This window comes from Bos grunniens, chromosome 8 (genome assembly GCF_055505025.1).
Source record: "Bos grunniens cultivar Pamir isolate PY7600 chromosome 8, Bosgru_T2T1.0, whole genome shotgun sequence".
NCBI classification, from domain to species: Eukaryota; Metazoa; Chordata; class Mammalia; order Artiodactyla; family Bovidae; genus Bos; species Bos grunniens.
The window spans coordinates 56092188-56101847 of NC_141172.1; positions in this window are offsets into that span (position 1 = coordinate 56092188).

A 9660-nucleotide genomic window follows, 5' to 3' on the forward strand; every position below is an offset into this window, starting at 1 on the left:
AACATTGCATTTTAAAAAGTCTAGTGCTTTTAGGTAGCAAATGCTTCCACTGAAGCCTGGATGGAGAAAAACTTTCTAATCAAACTGGGGGAAAAAAAAAGAAAGCTGGTTTCCTTTGCCCCTCTTGTTATGGAGTGTGATGCAGATATGCATTTGCTCTGGGATTTTACTGGTGATTAAAATAACATTACGATTCAATAAAAAGTGCACCAGGCAGTGTCGCTTACACATGACTACATGCCTCTGTGTTTTTTCCTAAAGTTCAGAAAATAAAGTATAACTCACTACTGACTTTAGGGTTTACTCTAATGTTTATTTTTATCAACTAGAGTTTGATCAGCATTCATTTCTTCTATGATTTTCCTCACATGCCAGAATCTTTGACATGGGGATCTGAATGACTCTAAGGATTTTAATCACTGGCAAATTATAGAATTGTAATTCCTAAAACAAAAGTAGTCGTAAACTAGAGTTGTTCAGAATACAGACAGTGATGACAGGAAAATCTTGTGAAACAGCCTATGGAAACACCGGGAGAAAATTTTCCCATTCTAACAGGATAGTCACTGATATTTTTGTGACTGTGCCAAGAAGCTATTCCAAAAGTTCTTGCACTTACGCAAGGCAAGACATTTAATAACCTGCTTCTGAACGGCTGTCAAGAGCCGACATAAGGAACCACACACTACACACAATGAAATTTCTGTTTAAATCAAATCAAAGACTTATTTATACACATCTCTGTATCTCCCAGTCTACCTCAAAGAAGTTGTAATTGCATCTAAAGGGCTTTAGACAAGCCAGGTAGGACGTCATCCTCGCCCACTGCACAGTCGATTTGAGGAAAGAAGAGAAGGAGGAGCAGAGAAAATGTTAAGTTTAATGTCTTTTAGCTTGTGAAAATATTGGGTAACTGGTGATTTATCTTCATGTTTCTCTGCCCTCAGGAGGGGGTGGAGGGCCAGCACCAAAATCCATTTCAGCACTTTTCTTGTGTGAGTCATTCAACCAACAACCAACCAACTCTTCAACACCTTACCCTAGAAAACGTGTTGAGTTGTGGCTAACAGGAAGGAAAGCTTCCCCCAGCCATGGATGCTGAGAGGAACGTGGCTGATGAGGGCAGAGTGGTCTCCAGCAGAACTTGTCGTAAAGGGTTACTGCTCTGCAGATGCATTTTATAAATAAGGCAGGTTTGTGCTAAAGAATTTTAAGTTTACATATTTCATATCACCATTAATAGGTAGCAATTGATATTTACCAAGTACAAAATCTGTTGAGGTTTAAAGTTTAAATAGTGAACATCTAGTCGATTTAATCTAAATAATGTAAGTCTAATGTTCGCAGTGACTACACCACCACCACCAATGTTTGTAGAGAAGCCTGGAGTTGATGGGATACTAAAGCATATTTTTAACAAAAGCCAACTGGAGAGGCAAAAACTCATATTGTGAGTGATCCAACATTTCTATACGGCAACAGTGAGAGCTGAAATCACTTTGAAGCACTGTTCCTTTTAAAGAGTCCCTTCTACTAATTTTTTCACATTACTAACAAATAACCATCCTCTGCTGAAATGTTCAATTGAACTGCAGCCGTGTTGCTGGTGCTGCTGCTAAGTCACTTCAGTCGTGTCCGACTCTGTGTGATGCCATAGACGGCAGCCCACCAGGCTTCCCTGTCCCTGGGATTCTCCAGGCAAGAACACTGGAGTGGGTTGCCATTTCCTTCTCCAATGCATGAAAGTGAAAAGTGAAAGTGAATTCGCTCAGTCCTGTCTGACTCTTAGCGACCCCATGGACTGCAGCCAACCAGGCTCCTCTGTCCATGGGATTTTCCAGGCAAGAATACTGGAGTGGGGTGCCATTGCCTTCTCCAACTGCAGCCGTGATGAGGCATTTTTTTTTTTTAACAGTAGTTCCCTTACTTGCTGGGGATTCAGCTCCACAGATGTTAGGGACAACTTAGAACTTTTCAATTATTTAGATGTGTATGTTAAGATTTCCAACTACTTCATTCTAAGAGCCCACATCTTCTAGAAGGGAAAACATCTAAAATATATATGAATTAATTAGTAGATAATATGATCAAATGTGCACTTCCCAGGTAGCTCAGTAGTAAAGAATCCACCTGCAATACAGGAGACACAGGTTCAATCCCTGAGTCAGGAAGATCCCCTGGAGAAGGGCATGGCAACCCACTCCAGTATTCTTGCCTGGAGAATCCCATGGACAGAGGAGCTTGGCAGGCTACAGTCCATGGGTTCTCAAAGAGTCAGACATGATGGAAGCGACTGAGCATGAATGTATGCATGACCAAATGTACAGACAAAAGTTAAAAACAACACTAAGATTTACACTGTATGTACTGAGGGTATGAAAAGCTCATATATTCTGAGTGCCAAAATATCTGGTAAAATAAATGACAGCCACTAGAGATAGTCATCATTGCTGCTAAGCATTAGTCCAGAAATTAGGAAGATAAACATGGTAGACAAGGTGTGCACGTTGTCAAAGTGGCAATGATGGAAAGCAATAATATAATAATCAATTGAACCATATTCCTGAATTATCATTTGTTTGATAAAAGGTTAGAAGAACAGACATCTTGGCTGAGTGAATTCTATTTTATTCACTCTTCAAATAAAAGTCTTTCCAGCCCAAGGATATGTCATGGGATTGTGCAAATTGACATTTGAGGATATCAAAAGGATGTCTGCCACTGACAGACATGTGAGTTTACTGTCAGTTGCTGGCTTTTCTGTTCCTGTTTCCATGGAAATTGACATTAGATAGGTGGTGGGGGGAGGAGGGGGAGTAATGGGTTTGGTTATTTCATTATTTCAAATAAAATGTTTGAACCTTTTACCTTTCGCACCCAGCTGATACTGGTTTCCCTGGTAACAGAATCAGGGATGCTGCCCCTCTACCCCAAGAGCTGACAGTAAGAACTCTTACTTTACTGATCTTGTTAGATAGCACTGAAGGAGCGATTCAGGAAGGGTATGGTTCGTGGGATGAGCCAAAGGGGTGAAGGACGAAAAGGAATTAGAAGTGACCTGAAACTTCATAAGGATTAAAAAATATAAAACAAGGGTTTTTTTTTTTTTTTTTTAATTCAAAATCTAGTCATTCAAGTAAAACAAATATACAGGTGATGGTCTGCCAGGGACCTTACAAACAGCCATCCTGGAGGTCACAACAGCTTTCCCCGATGGCTCAGATCGTTCACTCATGCATTTTCTTATACATCATGCTCACTTTTCTTAGAGGAGAAAAAAAAAACAAAACAAAAATTCCAGACTAGGGCTCACTGGATCATTTTTTCCCATAGATCAATGTTTTTTCATACTGAGTGATTTGTTTTCCAAGGGACTATAGTTGTTTTTAAAAGGATTTTCACTGTAGAGAGTACATTAAATGGAGAAGGTGGTGGTATTGGAATGGCTGTCTGCTTAAAAAAAAATAATATACAAGAAACCATAGGAAAAAGAAAAGAGTGGCCATTAAACCAAACTATTAAGAATGGTTGCACTTTACATTCCAAATGTGAAGTTATGTATCAGAGCTATTACAATTGCAGAGTGCTGCTCACTGGATTCAGTAGAATGGTCATATAAATTGAAAAGCAAACTAATGTCTCTTCAAGCTCTGGAAACCACCGAAGGAATTTGCTCCCAAGTGGAAAACTCTAGGCAATCAACCAATGAATCACTCACCTAAAGAACAAGAGCTTTGTCTTTCTCATCAACTGTCTTTTACGCAGAAGTGAGATACGGGTCACTTCATACAATATCAGAAAGAAAACCAGAAGGGCATAGGTTTCGGCACATAGGCCTCACTTGAGTGCTGATGGTTCATATTACGAAAAGGGAAACAGTGTGTTCCTTTCTTTCATTTTGCCATATAAAACATTCTCAGGAAATATTACACCTGAAATGCTTGATAAAAATAAAACTCTTGGTTGAGATGCTTGTGTTGGGTGGAGGGAACAGATTTTACTTTTATGTAAATAAGAAAGTCAATTACAGACGTGAAAAACAGAATTATAATACATTCACACCCTATGATCTAACAATCCTATCCTTAAGGTTATACCAAATAAATAGTTCAAAAGAAGAAAAAGGTTCTGCCTATAGAAATACTTAATACAGTAGTAGTTATTAGTGACAATGTGGTTAAAACAATAACCATGCAACATTGCAGAAGTAGTCTAATAAATGGTGGTGTATCATTTGATGGAACCAATAAAAATAAATGAAGACTATGCAGGTGGGGAGAAAGAACTTGTGATAGATAAATGTGAAGAGTGGAATACACTAGAGTCAAATGAGTGCTGTGCTCACATGTGAATATACTCAGAAAGAGACTTAACGGAAATACACCAAAAATAGAAATATTAGAATGAAGAGGTTTGCAGCGTCTTTGTTGTTGTTGTTTCTTTTAAGCTTTATAGCCCTTAATGACATAGATCTATAAAGATATTTGTATGTATAAAATAAGACAGTAATTTGATTCCTGGACCTTCCAGCCTCACTTTTGTAAGTGGCTTTGCATGTTGGCTCTTGCTTACTTATCAGTTCCATAGCATACAGTAAAGCTGGGTTGTTACACTGGTTACCTCTCCATCTAGACACAGAGTGAATAAAATAAAGAAATAGTATAATGCTTTGCTCACAGCAAGGGCAATGGCCACATGCATCCAAAAAATGCTAACACTGACAATTAACAGAACAGGTGGAAATTGTGCAAGCCTTATAGCACACTCCCTTTTGGGTAAAATGCATAATACAGCCTTTAAAATTGCAAGAGATATACACCACCCAAACTCTAAGGGATACTGAAACACACATTTTCTTCCTAGAGAGAACAGTCTGAATAATCAGTGTTACACTGATCCCCAAACTTTTTGGCACCAGGGACTGGTTTCATGGAAGACAATTTTTCCAAAGACTGGGGAGGTGATGGGGGAGAGGATGGTTTCAGGACGATTTAAGCGCATTTATTGTGTACTTTATTTCTATTATTATTACATCAGCTCCACCTCAGATCATCAGGTATTAGATCCCAGAGGTTGGGTACCCCTGTTGTAAGAGATGAACAGTATCCTCCCAATCTAACCTGTTAAGGTGAAATCCACTTATTGGCACTGTCAGCATCTTTTTCCCAGAGCTGAGAGATGCTATGTAGAGTAGATGTATGCCAGTTGCCAGCAGATGGTGTCAGGACTGAAACAAGTCTGCAGCACCCCTACGAGAATTGCTAAGCAATTCCAAGTCTCTTTAGAAATTACCATTTCAAAAATCCTCAACAAAATTATAGCAAACAGAATGCAACAACATTAAAAAGATCATACATCATGACCAAGTGGGCTTTATCCCAGGGATGCAAGGATTCTTCAATATTTCCAACTCAATCAATGTGATATACCACATTAACAAATTGAAAGATAAAAACCATATGGTTATCTCAAGAGCTGCAGAGAAAGCCTTTGACAAAATTCAACATCCATTTATGATAAGAACCCCCCAGAAAGCAGGCATAGAAGGAACATACGTCAACATAAATAAAAGCCATATATGACAAACCCACAGCAAACATTATCCTCAATGGTGAAAAATTGAAAGCATTTCCCCTAAAGTCAGGAACAAGACAAGGGTGCCCACTCTCACCACTACTATTCAACATAGTTTTGGAAGTTTTAGCCACAGCAATCAGAGAAGAAAAAGAAATAAAAGGAATCCAGATTGGAAAAGAAGAAGTAAAACTCTCAGTGTTTGCAGATGGCATAATCCTCTACATAGAAAACCCTAAAGATACCACCAGAAAAATTACTAGAGCTAATCAATGAATATAGTGAAGTTGCAGGATATAAAATTAATACACAGAAACCCCTTGCATTTCTACACACTAACAATGAGAAAACAGAAAGAGAAATTAAGGAAACAATTCCATTCACCATTGCAATGAAAAGAATAAAATACCTAGGAATAAATCTACCTAAAGAAACAAAAGACCTATATATAGAAAACTATAAAACAGTGATGAAAGAAATCAAAGATGACACAAATAGATAGATAAATATACCATGTTCATGGATTGGAAGAATCAATATAGTGAAAATGAGTATACTATCCAAAGCAATCTATAGATTCAATGCAATCCCTATCAAGCTACCAGCAGTATTTTTCACAGAACTAGAACAAATAATTTCAAAATTTGTATGGAAATAAAAAAAAAACATCAAATAGCTGAAGCAATCTTGAGAAAGAAGAATGGAACTGGAGGAGGAATCAACCTGCCTGACTTCAGACTATACTACAAAGCTACAGTCATCAAGACAATATGGTACTGGCAAAAAGACAGAAATATAGATCAATGGAACAAAATAGAAAGCCCAGAGATAAATCCACGCACCTGTGAACACCTTATCTTTGACATAGGAGGCAAGAATATACAATGGAGAAAAGACAATCTCTTTAACAAGTGGTGCTGGGAAAACTGGTCAACCACCTGTAAACTAGAACACTTTCTTGTTTCATTGTGTTTCAGGACATCCCTGGTGGCTCAGACGGTAAAGTGTTTGCCTGCAATGCAGGAGACCTGGGTTCAATCCCTGGGTCTGGAAGATCCTCTGGAGAAGGAAATGGCAATGCATTCCAGTACTCTTGCCTGGAAAATCCCATGGATGGAGGAGCATGGTAGGCTACAGTCCATGGGGTTGCAAAGAGTCGGACACGACTGAGTGACTTCACTTCACTTCTGAACACTTTCTAACACTGTACACAAAAATAAACTCAAAATGCATTAAAGATCTAAACGTAAGACCAGAAACTAAAACTCCTAGAGGAAAACATAGGCAAAAAACTTTCTGACATAAATCACAGCAGGATCCTCTATGACCTACCTTCCAGAGTAATGGAAATAAAAGCAAAAATAAACAAATGGGACCTAATTAAACTTAAAAGCTTTTGCACAATGAAGGAAACTATAAGCAAGGTGAAAAGACAGCCTTCAGAATGGGAGAAAATAATAGCAAACGAAGCAACTGACATACTAATCTTGAAAATATACAAACAGCTTATGCAGCTCAATACCAGAAAAATAAATGACCCAATCAAAAAATGGGCCAAAGAACTAAATGGACATTTCTCCAAAGAAGACATACAGATGGCTAACAAACACATGAAAAGATGCTCAACATCACTCATTACCAGAGAAATGCAAATCAAAACCACAGTGAGGTACCATCTCATGCTGGTCAGAATGGCTGCTATCAAAAAGTCTACAAACAATAAATGCTGGAGAGGGTGTGGAGAAAAGGGAACCCTCTCACACTTTTGGTGGGAATACAAACTAGTACAGCCACTATGGAGAACAGTGTGGAGATTCCTTAAAAAACTGGAAACAGAACTGCCATATGATCCAGCAATCCCACTGCTGGGCATATACACAGAGGAAACCAGAATTGAAAGAGATATGTGTACCCCAATGTTCATCATAGCACTGTTTACAATAACTAGGACATGGAAGCAACCTAGATGTCCATTGGCAGATGGCTGGATAAAAAAGCTGTGGTACATATACACAATGGAATATTACTCAGCTATTAGAAAGAATGCATTTGAATCAGTTCTAATGAGGTGGATGAAACTGGAGCCTATTATACAGAGTGAAGTAAGTCAGAAAGAAAAACACCAATACAGTATATTAACACACATATATGGAATTTAGAAAGATGGTAACAATGACCCTATATGCAAGACAGCAAAAGAACAGACTTTTGGACTCTGTGGGAGAAGGCAAGGGTGGGATGATTTGAGAGAATAGCACTGAAACATGTATATTACCATATGTGAAATAGATGATGAGTCCAAGTTCAATGCATGAAACAGGGCACTCAAAGCCAGGGCACTGGGACAACCCTGAGGGATGGGATGGGGAGGGAGGTGGGAGGGGGGTTCAGGATGGAGGACACATGTACACCATTGGCTGATTCATGTCAATGTATGGCAAAAACCATAATACTGTAAAGTAATTAGCCTCCAATCAAAATAAATTAATTTTTTTTTAAGTAAAAAAAAAAAAGAAATTGCCTTTACAAAAGTTGACACTCCAGTCTGGTTATTTCTATGGAAAGATGTCAGTTCAGAGCATCCTGGATGCAAAGGCCTGACTTTACAAGATCCACAGATGCACTTGAACAGACTAAACTGGGGTTGCTGACCATGCCAATCACTGATGTGCAAGCTTTAGTTCACTCTGAGACCACCTCTTCATTGCCCAAGGTAATCACAAGTAATAACTAGCAGGTGACTTCAGTGGTTAGCACAACTCAGATTCAAATGGCAGTTTCTCAAAGAAAATGTGACCAGCATCATATTAAATTCTCAACATAAAGTCTCAAAAATTGATAAAAATTCTTAAACTTTGTTTTAAAAATCTCAAATTTCTTAAAATTGTTCAATGTTGAATTCTTATAAAAAAAAAAGAAAAGGCAACTTATTTAATTTCTTCAACAGTCCTATGACATAGGCGTTTTTATTCCAATTTGACAGTTGAAGAAAGACCCTGAGGGACTGAGAAGCTTGCCCAAGGCCATACACAAATGATAACTATGAATCACCCCTGGGATCCTTACCTGATGGGAGTTGATTCCAAATGCGTTATACTGGTAACAGTACCAGGTTTATGTCCTCATTACAAGTGGGATATTACTCATGCAACTACAGAAACAACAGAACAAAAACAACAAAAATGGTACAGAAGTACATCCTAGTCCCCTGCTTTTAATTCATTACTAAGGTTTACCATCATTGTGGTTTCTAAATGCATTCCTTGAGGCCAGCAAAGAATAATGATGGAAAATATTAACACAGTTAATTATTAAAAACTATTGATCCTTAATATCAAAACTAAAACCTACAAGTTTATACAAGAGAAAGCTACCTTGAAAAAGCTGGACATCTACTTTAAATGGCCAAAAGAAACTCTCCAGAGTCTATGAAAGGTTTTCTAGGAATCGTTAACAGAACAGACATCTTAAGTATGGGGATAGGATATCAATGACATGACTGAGTGACTGAACTGAACTGAACTGACTGAAGCTCTTCAGGATCCTTTCAAAGAATGAATCTAAGTTAGAACAAAACTAAACGGGAAAACGAAATGTCATTTATGGCCTATTATTAGCAAATATTTTTTAGAATAAGAACAATATTGTTGTTCAGTCACTCAGTCGTGTCCAACTCTTTGCTACCCCATGGACTGCAGCATGCCAGGCTTCCCTGTCCTTCACCATCTCCCCAAGTTTGCTCAAACTCATTTCCATTGAGTTGATGATGCCATCCAACCATCTCATCCTCTGTTGCCTCCTTCTCCTCCTGCCCTCAATCTTTCCTAGCATCAGGGTCTTTTCAGATGAGTCAGCTCTTCACATCAGGTGACCAAAGTATTGGAGCTTCAGCATCACAACTTCCAATGAATATTCAGAGTTGATTTCCTTTAGGATTGACTAGTTTGATCTTCTTGCAGTCCAAAGCACTCTCAAGAGTCTTCTCCAACACCACAGTTCAAAAGCATCAATTCTTCAGTGCTCAGCTTTTCTTTATAGTCCAACTCTCACATCCATACATGACTACTGGAAAAACCATAGCTTTGA